Raw genomic sequence first — 22,771 nt, 5'->3', positions numbered from 1 at the left:
TTTTATCTCAAGCCTGTCAACCTTCTAGTTGTGTGATCTTGAACAGTTAGTTAGTCTCTTGGAATCCCAGTTTCCTTATCTTTAAAACTGAGCTGACATTACCTACCTTAGTTGTAAGGATTAAATAAAATTAAATAGAATAATATTTGTTTAAAAATTTAATATTTAACAAATTAAAAATGTTTCCTTTCTGAATCTTATCTCCTATCAGTTATACCTCATCCCTATGCAACAGTCCAGTGATTAATTTACTTCCCTGACTCTAAATTTGCTTATATCCTACTCTTTTCATGTAAAATATTCATCTTTTCTACACCCATTAAAACATTACACATTTCCCAAGGCCAAAATCAAGTGCCAATCACTACATGGAAAGTTTCTGGATGATCTTAATGGTGACAGGCCACTTGGCAATGTATGACCTTGTGATGCATTTAATCTACTTGGCACCTAAATCCTAATAACTCTTGTCTGTCATACAGCCAAATTAATCCAATAGAGTTTAAGTTTCACTCAGTTACTGGAGTAGAATTGCTAAAAGGCTAGCTTCTGACATTCAAGTCAGGCTTAAATTCCCCCTAGTTTATGTCTGAAATTTCATGATTGACTACTTACATGTGTTTTTGAAGGAAGGAGGAATATTTTGGGATTTTGTAGACAGAGAAGGAAAAGATATGAGCTGCCCATACCTGTGTTTCCTTCTCTTGGGCCAGAGTAAGCTACTTGCATGTGAGAAATGGAATATTGCCTGCCATAACAGTAAACAAAGGACACCACAGTCATCAGCGATTGCATCCACCACAGATGGTGAGCTGGTGACCCCTGAAGGAACTCAGGAAGGAAAAGAATACCTTCCATCTAGCAACCATCAGACTGCAGCCACTCTCCATGGTGAGCCCTGAGGAAACTCAAGATGTTAAAACACAGGATACTGGCCCCAGATAGCTGAGGTGCACATCAAAGGAATGATTTCAGTGAGCCCAGACTCTTGCATCTTCCCATACATAGGAAAGTGCCAAAGTCCTTAACTTGAGATGTCTGGTTTTCTTTAGTTAACAATAATCATTTGATGTTCAGACTACCTGCCCATTGTTGCAAAACTCCTATATATCCTTGCTCCTCTGCCTTGCCTTTTCAGAGCAGTTCTCTCAGGGTTGCTTGAGATGCTGCCTCCCGGGGTTGAAGTCCTAAAAATTCTCGTCAAATAAAACATACCTCTCAACTTTTAGGTTGTGAGTATATTTTTTTAGTTAACACATGGTTTAGGAGTCCTCTCTGAGAATGCATATGTCTGGAGATGGATGAGAAGTCAATGGCCTCACACCAAGCTTAGCTGCAGTCATTTTTCTGTTTCTGTTGTTTGAATTCTCATACAGGAAAGTCATTAGGTTTAAATAGGGACCCAGAGTATCATCTAAAGAAGCAAATTGAGTGTCCAGCTGGACACTTTCCCTCCCTGCTTTGTTATCACTGTACCCTTCTCCCACCTCCGCTTCCACTTCCCTCCACATATATCCAATGGAAGCAGGCTTGATTCTGACTGGTCTTCTCCCAAGGCTATTACATCAGAGGCAATGACTCTTCCTCATTGAGGTTGCCTGCCACGACCTACTCAGAGGACCAGGATGTGATTATTATTAGCTCAGTTACTTCCTCTTAGTTGGGGGAAATCACTACATTCATGTGGCTAGGTTCTAATGACAAGCATGAAGCTTGTCAACTCAAAATCTGTGTCCAGTAGCCCTCAAACTATCTAGGTATTCTTCTTCCCTCAGTGCAGTTACCCGAGTAAATGGCTTCAGGCTCCTTTTGGAAAGAGTAGGGCAATCAGTACAGGTCATGGCAGGGCTTGCTCTGATGCAGCAAGGACCTTCTTATGGAGACGAGACTGTCCTTGTAGGTAATGGGTTCTGGGTCTAAATTGACTCAGTTCTGGAAAGTGGGCAAGAGGTTGTTTATCTGGGAATATCTTTATTTCTCCTTCAGTTTTGAAGGATATTTTTTTCTGGATATAGAATTCTTGTCTGATAGTCTTTCTTTCAGCACTTTATTTCTTTCCACTGTATTCCCTTCTTCACTATTTCTGATGAGAAATCCGATGTTAACCTTATGGAGAATCCCTCACATGTGATGAGTTGCTTTTCTCTTGCTATTTTCACGACTGTCTTTGTCTTTTGACATTTTGATTAATAATGATGCTTTAACTTACCTCTTTCCATGCCCCTGTCACCAGCATGTGGGAACCTTGAAACCTAGCAGCTCCGTAGTCACAGTGAAAACCAGAAACCTAGCAACCGTGAAGGGAATAGAATAGAGGAGGCTTGGCCCTCCTTTTAACCTCCAATTCCAGAGCATTGTCATTATTTGACCTTCCTGGTACTTCCCCAGGAAACTCCACTTGCAGGGTTTTTCTTTATTTGAATTGAATCAGAAGTTACTTAATGCAAATAGCCTTTTTCTAAGGAGTGTTTGCCAAGAAAAGAGTACAATTGTTTAATATCACAGCTTCCTGTAACAGTGATAACAGTGGGACAAACAGCAAGCTCCCACACACACACAAAATTAACCGAAAATTTGAGGAATTAGTTGCTTTGCAAAGCTCCAACATATTCCAGGAAAATCTGGAAGGCCATGACCATATATAGGGCTATGTGTATGCTCAGAATACACCTGAGAAGGCCTTGAGTTCTCACCTCTGACAGACCTTGAGGCTCTTTGCAAGCAGGAAGTGAAGGCTAAGGTAGAGTTGTGGACTGCCTGCCTGAGGCATGTCCCAACACACACAAACAGAGCTCCTTGGCAAAGGTTGGGAAACTTGCTGGTTCCAGGAATTTAAGGAAATCTCTGTTCAATCATTAGGTAGCCACTATGCTAAGTAGAGACTTTAGTGGCCACACATGACTAAGAAACAGACTTTACATAGTTAGTTCAGGAAAGTCAGTACATAAAGTGAGAACAGCAGAGCAATAACAACAACAAACAGAAACAATAGCTGTTTTGGGAACTTTCTGGAAAAACAAGTGGCAAAATAAATGTATAAATATATCTTCAGATCAAAGGTAGTGTTTAGCCTAAACTTGGCTTCCTATATGCAATTCTTGGTATTATTCTTTAGCTATACAGTCAAGGTATGCCCAAACTTTGCCAGACTCTTTAAGCTTTGAAGATATAATGCTCATTCTCCTTACCACTGTAGTAGATTGTCATATTGCCCCCAATTCTTCACTATCTTGTTATACATTATATACCCACATCTTTCACATGAAACTTCACAGTGCCCTTCCACTGTGGGCAAAATATATTTTCCTGCTCCATTGATACTGATGTTACCCATATGACTTGTAAGCTGAGGGCTTAAATATGCTGATGTTATTTTGCCTTTCTTTCTTGTGCTCTGCCAATTACCATGAGAAGAACATGCCCTGAGTTGCCATGTGACCTAAGGACAAGGAAGGGATGAATGACACAGATCTGAATTCAACCTGCAGGCTGGAGCCAATCTCAGCTCACTGACAGCCTAAATTGAGCCATCCTAACCAAACTGCAGAAGTACAAGGAAGAGAAATAAATGCTGTTATGTCACTGAATTTGAGAAAGCTTTGTTACACAAGGTTATTACAGCAGTAGCTGACTAACAATCACTAATTGAGTGAACAATGTGGTTTTATGACACATTTTAATTTTGACAAGTTGTTAGACTTTTGTAGTAGTTTTAGTTTTTCTTGCTTTGATCTAGATTGTAATTCTTTGGAAGTCACAAAAAATATTTGAAGAGTGGGGTTTAAACAAATATAGGACATCAAATTAATGTCCAATAAAAAATTTACTGACAATGAAGTATAAAATTGTCCTACTTTCTTTATATGACAATTCTGTTTCCTATATAATTTTTGCCAGTAATTATCAATAATTTCTTAACCTCCTCTGCAGTTGCAATCTCAGTTACTAGAGTAACTGAGAAAGTTAGAACTCTATTTTGAGACAAAATCTCAAAGAAATTTTCAGGTCTGATAAGGTCTCATGCTCTAATTAAATAGGATCTCTGTGAAACACCAATTCTAGAATACAGAATAACATTGCACATTTCTTTTCTGTTTATGCTTGTTATCCAGAAAACAGATCATCTCTCAGGTATGACTCACAATTATTTGCCAAACTCTACCTGACAAATGGGCATGTTTCTTGATTGAACCACTAGCTAAAAATGGAGTACTGGGAAGTAAGAATTGTAAAGCTTCAGCTGTATTAAGGGAAAAAACAGTGGGGAAAAAGTTTACCTACTTTAATAAAAGAATGCTTTGTCACCAAATTAGTTTTTCCTTGTCTTGAAATATTGCTTTATTTTTTGTTTTACACCAGCTTTTTAAGGAGAGAAGAATTTATTAAATTAAAATCAATAGTGGATATGCAAAAAGAAACTTTGGTATGACACAAAGGGCCTAATAATAGCAATTATCTTGTTATGCAAGATGCTGGTAAGAATTGGTTGGATTTGAGACAAGAGTCAGAGGGACCCTTTTAATATACATTGTTTTAAATTTTCTATTTTTGGCCCTGATTCAAGATGTTGGAGGAGTGAGACATGGAGATCACCTTCCTCTCCACAAATACATCAGAAGTACATCTACATGTGGAACAACTCCTACAGAACACTTACTGAATGCTGGCAGAAGACCTCAGACTTCCCAAAAGGCAAGAAACTCTGCACATACCTGGGTAGAGCAAAAGAAAAAAGAAAAAACAGAGACAAAAGAATAGGGATGGTACCTGCACCACTGGGAGGGAGCTGTGAAGGAGGAAAAGTTTCCACACAATAGGAAACCCCTTCAGGCAGAGACAGGGGATAGTGAGGGGGAAACGTCAGAGCCATGGAAGAGAGCGCAGCAACAGGGGTGCAGAGGGCAAAGTGGAGAGATTCCCGCACAGAGGATGGGTGCTGACCAGCACTCACCAGCCCAAGAGGCTTGTCTGCTCACCCGCCGGGTCAGGGGACTGGGAGCTGAGGCTTGGGCTTTGGAGGTCAGATCCCAGGAGAGGACTGGGGTTGGCGGCATGAACACAGCCTGAAGGGGCTAGTGTGCCACAGCTAGCCGGGAGGGAGTCCGGGAAAATGTCTGGACCTTCCTAAAGGGCAAGAGGCCATTGCTTTGGGGTGCACGAGGAGAGGGAATACAGAGCACCGCCTAAATGAGCTCCAGAGATGGGCGCGAGCCGCGGCTATCAGTGCGGATCACAGAGACGGGCATGAGATGCTAAGGCTGCTACTGCCACCACCAAGAATCCTGTGTGCAAGCACAGGCCACTGTCCAAACTTCCCCTCCCAGAAGGCTGTGCAGCTCGCCACTGCCAGGGTCCCGTGATCCAGGGACAACTTCCCCAGGAGTATACATGGCACACCACAGGCTGGTGCAACGTTATGCTGGCCTCTGCTGCTGCAGTCTCACCCCACATTCCGTACCCTTCCCTCCCCCGGGCCTGAGTGAGCCAGAGCCCCCTAATCAGCTGCTATTTTAACCCTGTCCTGTCTGACTGGGAACATATGCCCTCAGGCGACCTACACGCATAGGTGGGACCAGATCCAAAGCTGAACTCCAGGAACTGTGCAAACAAAGAAGAGAAAGGGAAATCTCTCCCAGCAGCCTCAGGAGCAGCAGATTAAATCTCCACAATCAACTTGATGTACCCTGCATCTGTGGAATACCTGAATAGACAATGAATCAACCCAAAATTGAGGCAGTGGACTTTGGGAGCATATATATATATATATATATATTTTTTTTTTTTTTCCTTTTTCTCTTTTTGTGAGTGTGTATGTGTAGGCTTCTTGTGTGATTTTGTCCATATAGCTTTGCTTTTACCATTTGTCCTAGGGTTCTGTCTGTCTGTTTTGGGGTTTTTGTTTTTGTTTTTTAGTATAGTTTTTAGCACTTGTTATCATTGGTGAATTTGGTTTTCGGTTTGGTTGCTATCTTCTTTCTTTCTGTCTTTTTTTAATTTCTCTTTTTTATTATTTTTTAATAATTTTTAAAATTTTAATAACTTTATTTTTTTACTTTTTCCTCTTTTCTTCCTTCCTTCCTTCCTTTCTTTCTTCCTTTCTTTCTTTCTTTCTTTCTTTCTTTCTTTCTTTCTTTCTTTCTTTCTTTCTTTCTTTCATTCTTTCTTTCTTCTTTCCTTCCTTCCTTTCTTTCTTTCTTTCTTTCTTTCTTTCTTTCTTTCTTTCTTTCTTTCTTTCTTTCTTTCTTTCTTTCTTTCTTTCTTTCTTTCTTTCTTTCTTTCTTTCTTTCATTTCTTTCTTTCTTCCTTTGTTTTATCTCCCTTTTCTTCTGAGCTGTGTGTCTGACAGGGTCTTGGTGCTCCGGCTGGGTGTTATGCCTGTGCCTCTGACTTGGGAGAGCCGAGTTCAGGACATTGGTCCACCAGAGATGTCCCGGCTCCACATAATATCACATGGAGAAAGCTCTGCCAGAGATCTCAATTTCAATGCTAAGACCCAGCTCCACTCAATGACCAGCAAGCTATAATGCTGGACATTCTATGCCAAGCAACAAGCAAGACAAGAACACAAGCCTATGCATTAGCACAGAGGCTGCCTAAAATCATAATAAGGTCATAGACACCCCAAAACACCACCAGACGCAGTCCAGCTGACCCGAGAGACAATCCAGCCTCATCCACAAGAACACAGGCACCAGACCCCTCCACCAGGAAGACTACACAGCCCAGTGAAGTAACCTTAGCCACTGGGGGCAGACACCAAAAACAATGGGAACTACGATCATGCAGCCTGTGAAAAGGAGACCCCAAACACAGTAAGCTAAGCAAAATGAGAAGACAGAGAAACACACAGCACATGAAGGAGCAAGGTAAAAACCCACTAGACCAAACAAATGAAGAGAAAATAGGCAGTCTACCTGAAAAAGAATTCAGAATAATGATACTAAAGTTGACCCAAAATCTTGGAAATAGAATGGAGAAAATACCAGAAACGTTTAACAAGGAATTAGAACTAAAGAGCAAGCAAACAATAATGAACAACACAATAAATGAAATTAAAAATTCTCTAGAAGGAATCAATATCAGAATAACTGAGGTAGAAGAACGGATAAGTGGCCTGGAAGATAAAATAGTGGAAATAACTACCACAGAGCAGAATAAAGAAAAAAGAATGAAAAGAATTGAGGACAGTCTCAGAGACCTCTGGGACAACATTAAATGCACCAACATTCTAATTATACAGGTCCACCAGAAGAAGAGAAAAAGAAAGGGACTGAGAAAATATTTGAAGAGATTATAGGTGAAAACTTCCCTAATATGGGAAAGGAAATAGTTAATCCAGGAACTGGAATAGTTAATCTAGATAAGCCTGGGAAACACAGAGAGTCCCATATAAGATAAATCCAAGCAGAAACATGGCAAGACACATATTAATGAAACTATCAAACATTAAATACAAAGAAAAAATATTAAAAGCAGCAATGGAAAAACAACAAACAACATACAAAGAAATCCCCATAAGGTTAACAACTGATCTTTCAGCAGAAACTCTGCAAGCCAGAAGGGAGTATCAGGACATATTTAAAGTGATGAAACAGAAAAACCTACAACCAAGATTACTCTACCCAGCAAGGATCTCATTCAGATTCGACAAAGAAATTAAAACCTTACCAGACAAACAAAAGCTAAGAGAATTCAGCACCACAAAACCAGCTTTACAACAAATGCTAAAGGAACTTCTCTAGGCAGGAAACACAAGAGAAGGAAAAGACCTACAATAACAAACCAAAAACAATTAAGAAAATGGGAATAGGAACATACATATCGATAATTACCGTAAATTAAATGGATTAAATGCTCCAACCAAAAGACATAAACTGGCTGAATGGATACAAAAACAAGACCCACAGTATATCTGCTGTCTACAAGAGACCCACTTCAGACCTAGGGACACATTCAGACTGAAAGTGAGGGGATGGAAAAAGATACTCCATGCAAACGGAAATCAAAAGAAAGCTGGAGTAGCAATTCTCATATCAGACAAAATAGACTTTAAAATAAAGACTATTATAAGAGACAAGGAAGGACACTACATAATAATCAAGAGATCAATCAAAGAAGAAGATATAGTAATTGTAAATATTTATGCACCCAACATAGGAGCACCTCAATACATAAGGCAAATGCTAACAGCCATAAAAGGGAAAATCGACAGTAACACAAACATAGCAGGGGATTTTAACACCCCACTTTCACCAATGGACAGATTATGCAAAATGAAAATTAATAAGTAAACATAAGCTTTAAGTGATACATTAAACAAGATGGACTTAATTGATATTTATAGGACATTCCATCCAAAAACAACGGAATACACTTTCTGCTGTAGTGCTCATGGAACATTCTTCAGAATAGATCATATCTTGGGTCACAAATCAAGGCTTGGTAAATTTAAGAAAACTGAAATTGTATCAAGTATCTTTTCTGACCACAACGTTATGAGATTAGATATCAATTACAGGAAAAAATCTGTAAAATATACAAACACATGGAGGCTAAACAATACACTACTTAATAACCAAGAGATCACTGAAGAAATCAAAAAGGAAATAGAAAAACACCTAGAAACAAATGACAATGAAAACACAATGACCCAAAACCTATGGGATGCAGCAAAAGCAGTTCTAAGAGGGAAGTTTATAGCAATACAAGCCTACCTTAAGAAACAAGAAGCATCTCAAATAAACAACCTAACCTTACACCCAAAGGAATTAGAGAAAGAACAACAACAACAACAAAAACCCCAAAGTTAGCAGAAGGAAAGAAATCATAAAGATCAGATCAGAAATAAATGAAAAAGAAAGGAAGGAAACAATAGCAAAAATCAATAAAAATAAAAGCTGGTTCTTTGAGAAGATAAACAAAATTGATAAACCATTAGCCAGACTCATCAAGAAAAAAGGGCAGAAAACTCAAATCAATAGAATTAGAAATGAAAAAGGAGAAGTAACAACTGACATAGCAGAAATACAAAGGATCATGAGAGATTACTACAAGCAACTATATGCTAATAAAATGGGCAATCTGGAAGAAATGGAAAATTCTTACAAAAGCACAACTTTCCCAGACTGAACTAGGAAGAAATAGAAAATATGAACAGACCAATCACAAGCACAGAAATTGAGACTGTGATTTAAAATCTTCCAACAAACAAAAGCCCAGGACCAGACGGCTTCACAGGCGAATTCTATCAAACATTTAGAGAAGAGCTAACACCTCTCCTTCTCAAACTCTTCCAAAATACAGCAGAGGGTGAAACACTCCCAACCTCATTCCGTGTGGCCATCATCACCCTGATAACAAAACCACACAAAGGTGTCACAATGAAAGAAAACTACTGGCTAATATCACTGATGAACATAGATACAAACATCCTCAACAAAATACTAACAAAAAGAATCCAATAGCACAATAAAAGGATCATGCAGCCTGATCAAGTGGGGTTTATGAATGCAAGGATTCTTCAATATATTCAAATCAATCAATGTTATACACCATATTAACAAATTGAAGTATAAAACCTGTATGATCATCTCAATAGATGCAGAAAAAGCTTTCGACAAAATTCAACACCCAGTTATGATAAAAACCTTCCAGAAAGTAGGCATAGAGGGAACTTACCTCAACATAATAGAGGCCATATCTGACAAACCCACAGCCAACATCATTCTCAATGGTGAAAAATTGAAACGATTTCCACTAAGATCAGGAATAAGACAATGTTGCCCACTCTCACCACTATTATTCAACATATTTTTGGAAGTTTTAGCCATGGCAATCAGAGAAGAAAAAGAAATAAAAGGACTCTAAATTGGAAAAGATGAAGTAAAGCTGTCACTTTTCGCAAATGAAATGATACTATATAGAGAGAATCCTAAAGACGCTATCAGAAAACTACTAGCACTAATCAATGCATTTGGTAAAGCAGCAGGATATAAAATTAATGTACAAAAATCTCTTGCATTCCTATAAGCTAACAATGAAAAATATGAGATAGAAATTAAGGAAACACTCCCATTTACCATTGCAACACAAAGAATAAAATACCTAGGAATAAACCTACCTAGGGAGACAAAAGACCTGTAGGCTGAAAACTATAAGACATTGATGGAAGAAATTAAAGATGATACAAACAGATGGAGAGATTTATCATGTTCTTGGGTTGGAAGAATCAACCTTGTGAAAATGACTATAGCACCCAAAGCAATCTACAGATTCAATGCAATCCCTATCAAACTACCAATGGCATTTTTCACAGAACTAGAGAAAAAAATTTCACAATTTGCATAGAAACACAAAAGGCCCCGAATAGCCAAAACAATTTTGAGAAAGAAAAAACAGAGCTGGAGGAATCAGGCTCCTGGACTTCAGACTGTACTGCAAAGCTATAGTAATCAAGACAGTATGGTACTGGCATGAAAACAGAAATATAGATCAATGGAACAGGTTAGAAAGTCCAGAGATAAACCCCTGCACATATGGTCACCTTATTTTAGATAAAAGAGGCAAGAATATACAATGGAGAAAAGACAGCCTCTTCAATAAGTGGTGCTGGGAAAACAGGACAGCTACATGTGAAACAATGAAATTAGAACACTCCCTAACACCATACACAAAAATAAACTGAAAATGGATTGTAGACCTAAATGTAAGGCCAGACAGTATAAAACTCTTAGAGGAAAACATAAGGAGAACACTCTATGACATAAATCACAGCAAGATCCTTTTTGACCCATCTCCTACAGAAATGGAAATAAAAACAAAAATAAAAAAATGGGACCTAATGAAACTTAAAACCTTTTACACAGCAAAGGACACCATAAACAGGACAAAAAGATAACCCTCAGAATGGGAGAAAATATTTGCAAATGAAGCAACTGACAATGGATTAATCTCCAAAATTTACAAGTAGCTCATGCAGCTCAATATCATAAAAACAAACAACCCAATCCAATAATGTACAGAAGGCCTAAATAGACATTTTTCCAAAGAAGATATACAGATTGCCAACAACACATGAAAGGATGCTCAACATCACTAATCATTAGAGAAATGCAAATCAAAAATACAATGAGGCATCACCACACACCGGTCAGAATGGCCATCATCAAAAAATCTACAAACAATAAATGCTGAAGAGGGTGTGGAGAAAAGGGAACCCTCTTGCACTGTTGATGTGAATGTAAATTCATACAGCTACTATGGAAAACAGTATGGAGGTTCCTTAAAAAACTAAAAATAGAACTACTATATGACCCAGCAATCCCACTACTGGGCATATACGCTGAGAAAGCCATAATTAAAAAAGAGTCATGTACCACAATGTTCATTACCACTCTATTTACAATAACCAGGACATGGAAGCAACCTAAGTGTCCATCAAAGGATGAATGGATAAAGAAGATGTGGCATATATATACAATGGAATATTACTCAGCCATAAAAAGAAACAAAATTGAGTTATTTGTAGTGAGGTGGATAGACCTAGAGTTTGTCATACAGAGTGAAATAAGTCAGAAAGAGAAAAATAAATACCATATGCTAATACATATATATGGAATCTAAAAAAAAATGTTTATGAAGAACCTAGGGGCAGGACAGGAATAAAGACGCAGACGTAGAGAATGGACTTGAGGACATGGGGAGGGGGAAGGGTAAGCTGGGACGAAATGAGAGAGTGGTATGGACATATATACACTACCAAATGTAAAATAGCTAGAGGGAAGCAGCCGCATAGCACGGGGAGATCAGCTTGGAGCTTTGTGAGGACCTGGAGTGGTGGGATAGGGAGGGTGGAGGGAGAGGCAAGAGGGAGGGGTATGGGGATGTATGTATGTGTATAGCTGATTCATTTTGTTATAAAGCAGAAACTAACACACCATTGTGAAGCAATTATACTTCTATAAAGATGTTAAATTTTTTTTTCTATTTTTGAATGATGTGACTATATTCCAATTTTTAAAATTATATAAAATTAATATAAAGTTTATGACTTAGGATAGAAACTAAATCTGGTAGCCCAGGCAGAGTTGGATACTTTTACATAATTTACATATTTCTATATGCTTAACGGAAAGCTAGTACCTTACAAGAGTTGGTAGATATTATCTGAAGGTAACAATTTTTAGGCAAGGTGAAATCTTGACCCCAAAGTCATACCTAATGTGTACCTGTTCTAACTTTACTGCTCACAGCTATTGCTTCTTTTAAAGTGATGGTATAATTGATGTTTAAATGCTGTTATTATTGGGGAAGAAAACTGGCAAGAAAATAGAAGATTTATATAGCCTATTGACAAGCAGCTTGTTAGTTATTATTTTCAAAAAGAGGAGTAATACAGATTAAAGTTCTATTGGAACTCTACACTCTGTAAAATTCTGTGCATCGTTATTAAGCAGCTTATTTCCTGGTGGCTTCAGTTCATCCCAGTTGGTGTCAATTTTTACGATTTTGAAAAGGTAAGCTTTGGGAAAGTCCAATTTCAGGAGACCTCCTAAAATGAAAATCTGAATTTTCAATGAGCAGGTGGAAACATAAATATCTAGTTCAATTTCCAGTTCTTACCTTTTTAAGAGTACGTTTTGAAAACCCAGTTTTTTCTCCACATGGGTAGGTACAAAGGACTGGGGAGATGGTTATCTCTGAAAAGGATGTAGTGAGAATTAATTAGCTAATGGGTGAAAAGTGCTGTCTCTAACTGCCACTGATGATGAGCTGGGGTTATAAGAAAAAATATATGTGTGTGTATATATATCAGTATATCACTGGTATATTGCCTTTCATTTCTTTCTTATGATCTTGAGAACCTATCTCCCTCATGCTTATCCAGTTAATTTTGTCATTACATTGAAGATATGCCTTCATGAGATTTATTTTTTTTAATGACTTAGAAGGTTAATTTGGAAGGACAGAGTATATTACTTTTCTTATTGAGTAGGTAGAAAATGAGGTTAGCAATCGAAGTCTCAGCTGGCTTCGTTCTGTGCTCTGTGAACCCAAGAGACTGTATTCTCGAACTGAGGGTGTCACAATCTTGCTGGCTTCTCTGGAGAAGCAAGAGGGCAGATATCACCTTTATCTCATCTCTAGAGCATCGGCTGAGCCAAAATTATAGCCCAGCTAGAAGCACTGCATTCCCCTCCCGTTGCAGTGTCCCTTCCTTCCTCAGGGACTCGATTACTTAAATTACAGAATTGGCAGTGACTTTTCAATTTTAGAAAGCTAATTGAATGTAGCCTTATGAGATGCAAGACCCGTGATGCTCCAGGGAGAGCCTTCTAAATTCCATTGAGATTTTTACAATCAACATGCACAGACACAGGTCCGGTTCAGTAGAGGAGAGGGGATCCAGTGGAAGGTTTGTTGCTGTTCTTGAAATTTCTGCTGTGGATCATTAATAAATGAAGTCTGTTAGTCCACTTGAGGAGCCCACTTACTGATAACATTAATGATAATATTGATGATAATATTGACGATAAGATAACTGTAAATCGGGCAACATTGGAGTTTATAGCAGTGTTTTAGTTACCCTGGATACTGTAACAAAACATTGTTACAGCACAGTAGACTGGGTGCTTTAAACAACAGTCATTTATTCCTCACCATTCTGGAGCCTAACGTGCCAGATCAGGGTGCCTGCAGGATTGGGTCCTGGTCAGAGCCTTCTACCAGTTGAAGACCGCCTTGTATCCTCACATGGCCAAACGTGAGGGAGCTAGGCCTCTGGCCTCTTCTTATAAGGTCAGTCATCCCATCATGTGCTCTACCCTCATGACCTAATTACCTCCAAAAGGTCCCATCTCTAAATACCATCACATTAGGGTTAAGGTTTCAACCTACATATTTTTTGGGGGGACATAAATGTTCAGTCCCTTGCTGGCAGGAAAAACAGCAACAATCCTTTCAAAGTCTCAAGTGGTACTTTACAAAGACACATACACACACAAATACGTTCACGTCACAGCGGATGATTTTGTGGAAATGAGAACAGGAATTCAATAATGGGATCTTGTAGTCGGCAACTCTAGTGACTGAAATGTCTGTGTCTGTAGCTGTTCTAATGATACAACCTTGACTAGGACAGACTTAATGTTTTTCTCCACTTGGCTAAACTTTAGGCAGATTTCTTTCTGACACTAGTCCCCTGATGTACCTTTTCTTAGAGCATGTGTGTTACTGATTTAGAAAACTAGCAGCTGTAAATTCTTTGCTACTTGACAGGAATGTAAATCTTCGCCCAGCTTCTCCCCAGTTTCACAACCCAGGAAATGTCTTTCTCAAGGACCTGAGAACCATCTCTTTGAAACTTAAACATCAAGTAAGAAAGTACCTCTGTGTCCCTATCGCCCATCTGTGTGGGAGGTAGGAGCTTAACTTGGATGGGTGCCAATTAACAAATTGATGGCATAATTACAGAGAAAACCACTGACAAACTTGGGAATAGCTCAGTGTGCTCAGTGCATCCCTTTGATCAATATCAGGCCTGTCCTCCAGGCTTTTCCTTCAGCTCATCCTCTGCTTAAAAACCCTCCTGCCTTTTGTTTCAGTGGAGTTAGTTCCTTTAGGTTCTATCCCCATTGAAATCGCCTAAATGAAATCTTCCTTACCTGCTTACTTTTATCCCCGTCCTCAGAGGGATGGTGTCACTTTTCAAGTTCACATGGCTGGTGGGTGAGCAGGAGATGAAGATTCAAATGCACGTTTACAGAATCCAGAGACATGGGCTTTCAACCATCTTACTGATCTGCTTTCCACATCCGTTGCCTTCTTTGCTTACCAGGACATGATGCCCTGAAAAGGAATGGAAAGGAGGAGAGACTTCGGTTGGAGGTAGGAGGGCTGTAGGAAGAAGAGGAATGATTCTGTGATGCTGGAGGTCACCTTCCTTGATTAACTGGATTAATGCTGACACTGGTTAAAGAGAAGGGCAGAGAACAGCTGGATTTGTTGGGCATGTGTGTTATGCAACTGAAATTGTTTTGTATCGAACACTTTGATTTTGTGCATCTAAACAGCATAGCTTTTAAGGTATCTTCAAAGGAAGAAAGTTTGTAACTTTTTAGGGAACTATACCCCTTCAATATAGAGTCTGATTTCAATGCCAATGACATTTTTCAAGAAATTATGTTTTTGACCTATGCTCATCCAAACTCAAATTATTCCGTAATGGTTTCATGTTCTTGCTAAGGTGTCCATATTTCTCCCTAAAGCACTAGATAGTTATGCTCTTTCCTGATTGATGTCCGGCCTTTTATCAACCAGACTAAGTGGGAGACAAGATGGATTGGAGCAGAGTTCATTCTCTAACTAGCTGGGGCTCTGTGAGATATAAAACTTCAATGCTAAACATTGTTGTTCCAAATTCTGCAAGTTTGCTCATTTTGGAGAAACACATTATTAACGCTTACACATAATGTCTTTGAACATGTATCAAAAATATTTTACTAATTTAAAAATAAAATTCAAACACCTATCTGTTCAAAGCTCTTTATATAACATTTTTGAAATGAAACTAAACATGAATAACAGTTTTACTAAACCCTTTAACTTTTCTCCACTCATGCATTTTCTGGTCTCTGTGCTTAAAATCTCCCTGCCCCACATACACACATTGGCATCCTCAGTGGGTCCTGGAGCAAATCCCCCGCAGATAATGAGGGGCAACTGTGTATGAGTGTGTATATATACATATATATATACGTGCAAGTACATATGTATGTATATACGTAACTGTGTATAAATGTAATACAAGAAAAATACTTAAGCTTCTCTCTCTACTCAAACCTAATTCTTGCGCAACTACTTCAGGTCTTTTTGAGTCTATGAAGCATAATCACATAGGTCAGTCACTTTCCTTACAAAGGAAAATAACTTGGGAAATGTGCTATTAATTGTTTTTGATAAAATCCTTGTTTCTGGAAGTGAAGTTTAGGATCACCTGAGTTGCTTTAATACAGTGTTCTTTTTGCTTAAAAAGACGTCTTTGAGGTTTAGTAGCAGATGTGTTTTTTTTATTCAAAACAAAAATGACACAACTCTGGAATGTTCTCTATTTGTCTGGTAAACTAGTTATTCTCCAAGTCATATCAAGACCACCTTCTGTTTCATTTTTCTCTCTCCTGTCCTCTATCACATTATAACTCTCTCCATTTATGACTGTTGATGTTCTGTACATAGCTCTTCTGTAGTATTCTGTACTCGTAGGCACATGCTTACTCTTAACACCCCCACTGGATAGTGACAAATCAAGCATGGGTCTGTGTCTAACTTTCCACACTTAGCTCCTTCCCAAATACATAACAAATAAGTCAGGTGTCTGATGGTCCAGATGCTAATTGCATCTCTGTCCCTTAGGCCCTGAAAGTGATACTCAAAAATAAAGAGAAACATCAGTATATACCTTTCCTTCATTTGATCTGTTGGTGGTTATGGTTTTGCAGTTAGTCTTAAGGGAGCCTCATTGACAAGATGTAGATTCCAGGTTCCCTTAGACACCATCTTCTGTCCTTCTCCGTGATAACCACACTGACAATTGAAAATAGTAACTGTAGTGTCCTCTGAGCCTCACAATGATAGATACAGAATTAACCTTTGAACACTGCTAGAAAAATTATGGAGGACACCAGCCCAGGCAGAGAACAGATGAATTTACGCTTGCTTGCTATGAAGGACATGGATGGAGAGATATAAAAAGTCCATAGAAGCCCAGGGCCCTGAGACCCACTGACCTTCCACCCTACAGTCAGCTGACACTTCTTTTAGAAGGGTCAGCCTTCAGCAGTATTAATTTTGCTCCTCTTTTAATTATCATGCTGTGCAGACATATCCAGGTTTCCTAGAATACATATCAGTTAGTTCTGCAATAATTTTCAAAGCATTCAATTAATATTGATAGGACTATAAACCAAAATGAATGTTTAAGTGGTCCCCTGCAGTATCTTGTCCTCTGTCCTGGGAGCCTGACTAGGGGAAATAAGAGCCATTGCACACACCCTTCCTGACATGCAACTCAGGGCGTCCTTCCTATACAGTGTTCCAGCTCCAGGTTTCACTATATCAAGGCTCTCCAATTTTTCTTTAACTCTTTCTTCTGTTGATTTTCCAGTTCCTCCAGCTATAGCTGTACGTCTATATCCAAATGTTCATGTCTTTTAGTTAATCATTTCCTCTTAACGCTTAGTTCATCCCCAGGTCTGTTACTCTTTTATGTGCTTGTTCACAGGGCTGCCATCTTGAGCACATTGACTTGATCACACAATGATATTGATGTTTGCAACCATCTTTACCTCCCTTCTGGTTCCACTTGACCGGCTCTATTTTCCATAACAATTATCACCTTCTAATTCACTATGTAATTAAGCTATTGATTGCATTTATATTTCATTGCCTGTGTCCCCTCACTAGCCTCTAATGACAGAGAATTTGGATTATTAATGCATCCCACTTGGAACATAGTAAATATACAGAAACTGAATGATGATTGAATACTTTGCCTTTATAGCCATTCTCATTAGTGCTGACTACACCTGCACTCCCACTGGGCACTCCCTTGAGTGAGTCAGTGGAGGGATCATTGGTGTTGCTGTCCTTCCATGATACCTGGTCTGGGGCTCACTGCACACTGACTGAGGGTCTTCACGTATGGCTTCTGTCTCTTGGTTTCATCAGGAATTAATCTAGATTACCTTTGGGTCGCAAAACTATATTTTCTGGATGCTAGTTTTTATTGAACAAGAAATTAATAGATTAGAAGATTATTTATGGCAGATTTAGGACTCGCTTTTTACCTAGCCCTCTCATAAGACTTTGTTCCTTTAGAAAAGAATATAATTCTTTCTTCCTTGGCAGGGTCAGCTTTCTGAATTTTTGATGTTATTTTGTTAAGAGATTTTCTATATTTGAATTTATTAAATCCTGAAATGGTACTTAACCTGTAAAGATTACAGGTCAATTGAACAAATTTATGTATCACCTACTACATTCCATATACTGTTCTGAATGCTGGGATTACAAGATAAATAGGGCATAAGTTATATGTCATATCAGTCAATGGCTGAGCAAGTCTGAGGTATAAGTATACCTCCATATATATATATGGATTTTGGCATTCTTGGTGGGTCGTGGAACCAATCGCCTGCAGATAATGAGGAGTGATTGTATATGGGTGTGCATATATATATATATATACTATGTATAAATGTAATATAATAAAAATACTTAAGCTTCTCTCTCTACTCAAACATTATTCTTGGGCAACAGATTCAGGTCTTTTTGAGTCTATAAAGCATAATCACATAGGTCAGCCTCTTCCTTACAAAGGAAAGTAACTTGGGAAATGTGCTGTTAATTGTTTTTGGTAAAATCTTTGTTTCAGGAAGTGAATTTTAGGGTTACCTGAGTTGCTTTAATACAGTATTCTTTTCGCTTAAAATGACATCTTTGAGGTTTAATAACAGAAGTGGTTTTTTATTCAAAACAAAATGACACAGTTCTTTACCATGCCATTAATAGCATATCATCAGTGGGCTGGGTTCATGCGTGCTTGTGTGAAATGCTCTATTTCACGAGGTTTGCATTGATTCCTAATGCATAGTTTCTGTGTTGTCGGTGAAGTCTGCCTTAGCTCTTTCCACTCTCAGCCATGCAATTTTGTATAATTATAAACACTGCTTAAACTTCTGTCACTATGACATGAAATCTCAAGCTTGAAGACAAGATGCATTTATATTGGCATGTTAGCATTATTATCGAAAGCAAAAGCAGGTCTAATGTTATTCTTCTTACAGATAAGGAAATAACTCCTTCCTCTTTTCATTCTACTTCATACTCTGTACCAGCATTATTCAGTTTCTTTTTGTCTCCCAGAAATTCTGCATAATTCTCTGAGTGTTTAGCCATTTTGAGAGAAATAAACATGGAAAACATGGTTATGTCACCCTCCTCTTTCTGAGGGTTTATTTTCCACACTCTCTGCTCAGTTGATTGTCTCAAAAGCCACATCCTCTTTTTTTCGTCTCCACGTCTCACAGGACATACGGTTCTACATAGAACTGAACGGGGAGAGATAAGAAGGGCTTCTCACACTCAAGCCACCCTCTGCTGTCACTGATCAGTCCTGTGACATGAGGCCCCTGTGGGTCTGGAGAAAAGACACTGCCTGGGGCCTCACCAGCCAGCATGGCTCATTCCCTGTCCAACAGGGGAAGAGCCTCTGTGTGTCATCACCTTTGTTACCTAAGGCTGCTTCCTCAGAGGTAACACAGAGAGACCTGGGCCTTTGGTGCTGAGAATGCAGAATCAGGACATGAGGATTGGGGTTCTAGTCCAGGTACCTTATTTTATTTTATGTTTTAGAATTCAGAATTTCCCAAAATTATTTGATGATCAAACATTTTTCACAGAGCAGCTCATGGAGCCATTGTTTCAGGAAATACAGTTTGGTAAAGGCTCATCTAGCCTGAAGATGCACTGTTTTGCAGAATTGTATTCAATAAACCATAATGGAAAAGGATATGAAAAAGAACATACATATATATGTACAACTGAGTCACACTGCTGCACAGAAGAAACCAAAACAACATTGTAAACTAACCACACCTCAATAAAATTAAAAAATGTTTAAGGACATCAAGTCAAGCTCTATAATTTTATAATGAAAACTCTGAGACTATAAGGGCTACCGTTGCACAAGCCAAACTGTCACCTCTGGGAGACCTGGGCTTTGAATCAGGCCTCCCGTAGCGGTTCCACAGTGGAATGGTTAGCACTCTGGACTCTGAATCAAATCTTTGACTTTAGGCCAGGTACTCTAAAAAGCACACAACCCTCAAAGCAACCATATGTGGTAGATACGATTATCTACATGTGGTATCTACGTTTATATTCACTACAAGTAACCTACTGTATGTTTCACAGGGAACTCTACTCAGTGCTCTGTGGTGACCTAAATGGGAAGGAAATCCAAAAAAGAGGGGATATATGTATACGTATATCTGATTGACTTTGCTATACAGTAGAAGCTAACACAACATTGTAAAGCAACTATACTCCAGTGAAAACTAAAAAAATTATATATTCACTACATGTAGTAAGAGGGGCCAGAGATTCAAAAAAATTAAAAAAAAAAAGAAAAAAAGAAAGAAAACTTGCCCCAGACTGCACGGTTGTTAAATGGCAGACTCAAGATTCATTCAACCCGACCCCAGGTCGATTGCTCTTTTCTAATTCTCTGTGGCATTCCTGGGTTTCATACTGTCTAGAACACACTGGTCTCTTTGGGTATTGCCAGATAGCTTGCCCTGCTATTTGATTAGAGTTAACATTTTTTTGAGCAAATATAATCGTTCATATCATTTAATTAGTTACTGCAGGGGAGACAGAGATAGATAATACTACTTTGCCCTCAAGGAGCAATTAGAAATGAATGCACAAATAATAAGAATACCAGGATAAGTTGTCACACAGGGAACTGTGAATCATTTATTTGGGGAGGAGCAAGGAAGTCTTCAAGAAAGAAGTAACATTTGATCTGGGTCATGAAAATATAGAAAGAATTTTGATAGGAAGAAATGAGGGCCTTAGGGCTCCTGGAGGAGGTGAAATTCTGAGCCAAGACACATAGTTAGGAAATTTTGGATGTAGCTTAGGGATGGTGATTGGTTTATTTTGGCTGGAACATAGGGCAAGCAAGAGACAAGACTTCAGATTGTTACCACACTTTAATACTACCTTAGGAACCTAGTGGTTTATTCTATAGGCAAAGGGGAACTATGGACAAGTTTTAAACCAGGAGACTAATGCACTGAGAATGATGCTTTTGGAAAATATCAGTAACATGGACCATTCTAGGAGAGCAAATATAAGAAACTGTTACCACACTTGCCACTGTTTGTGTATAAGCAGTCATTTGCTCTCCCTGCACCTCTTCAGAGGGCATAATTGAAGCTACTGTGTCTTTGAGCAGTATGTCAGGGAGGAAAAAGGGAGAGGAAGTTAGCTGATGGCTTAAGATTGTGCCTGCAGCATACTGACCAGCTCCTGTGCTGTCTCTGGCTTTAGTGGCTGAATAGAAGTTGCAAGGTAGGGAGTAAGAAGTGTATGAAGAGGGAAAAAGGCAAGATGTTGATGGACAGTAGCCATGAGCAACAGGAGGGACTGGGAGTTCCTGTTACAATGGGTTCCTGGATCTACAGCAACCACTGCAACCTGGATCAATGACCATGTAAATAGCATCACCCTTGCTAGGGTTGCTCCTGCTGAAAGCAAGTCAAGTGCCCTAATCTGAGGTAACACAGAAAACAAATATGAGACAGCATTGAAATTTATATAGGATGGCCAGAAAAGACATCCCTGAGAGAAGACTTTGCATAAAGGAAGGGACGGAGATATCCAGGCAGATATCTAGAATAAGAGGGTTTCAGGTGGGTAAAAGAGCAAACACAAAGTCCTTGAGATGAGACTGTAGCATCTCAAGTACATCTGAAGAACATTGAGTCCTTCGTAGTGGAGAGAGGAGTGAGAGAGGAAAGAGTAGGAGAATCAGAGAGAGAGGTAACGTGGAGTCAGACAGTGTATGAACCTGTAAGTGATAAGAATTTTATTATTTACTCTGAGTGAGATGTGAAGACATTTGAGGTTTTAGAGTAAATGGAGGACCTGGCCTGCTACAGCTTTAATAAGGCTGATCTTGATACTGTGTTGAAAATAGACTATAGAGAGAAAAGGATGGAAGAAGTGAGATTAAATAGGAAGCTACTATAGTAAACCAGGCTAGAAATCACAGTGGCTTGGACTAAGTGGGTAGTGAGGTATGAGAAATGGTCAAACTATGAATGTATGCTGTAGGTAGAACAGACAGGAAATTTGGACAGAATGGACATCTAGGGTGAAGAAAAAAATCCTGACAAATATAACTACCTATTTTTGGCTTGTGTGCTGGAAGAATGGAGCTACTATGAACTGATATGGGGAAAGCTGCAGGAGGAGTTGGTTTTGGCAAAATATTAGAAGCTTAGTTTCAAGCATGTTAAATTTGAAAAGTCTACTAAATATGCTCTGAAAGATATCAAGCAGATAATTGGAGATGTGGGTTTGGATTTCAGGGAAGAAGTTGGAGCTCCAGATGTAAGATCAGAAGCCATCAGTGTATAGATGATACTTGAAGACATGAGGGTGGATGAGATCAACTGTGGAGTGTGTATAGAAGAGGTCCAACAGATACACCCTGGGGAAATCCTTTTGAAACTGAGGATCAGAAAAAATAGCAAAGGAGATGGAGAGAGATCTGATAACAATAAAGCAAATTAGGTGTTCTGGAAGCCAAGAGAAGAAAGTATTTCAAAAATAATGTCATGATCTATTCTGTCAAATTCTGCTGATGGATCATGACAGATAAGGACCCAGAAATGACCAATAGATTTAGTAAAATGGCAATGATGGTGACCTCAAGAAGAACAGTTTTGGGCTTCCCTGGTGGTGCCGTGGTTGAGAGTTTGCCTGCCGATGTAGGGGACATGGGTTCGTGCCCCGGTCCGGGAAGATCCCACATGCCGTGGAGTGGCTGGGCCCGTGAGCCATGGCCACTGAGCCTGCACATCCGGAGCCTGTGCTCCACAATGGGAGAGGCCACAACAGTGAGAGGCCCATGTACCGCAAAAAAAAAAAAAAAAAAAAAAAAAGAACAGTTTCTATGGAGTGGTGGAGGCAAAAACATGAT

Source organism: Grampus griseus (assembly GCF_964374135.1).
Source record: "Grampus griseus genome assembly, chromosome: 3".
NCBI lineage: Eukaryota > Metazoa > Chordata > Mammalia > Artiodactyla > Delphinidae > Grampus > Grampus griseus.
The sequence above is the reverse complement of the archived record's forward strand: the minus strand, read 5'-3'. Positions refer to the sequence as shown.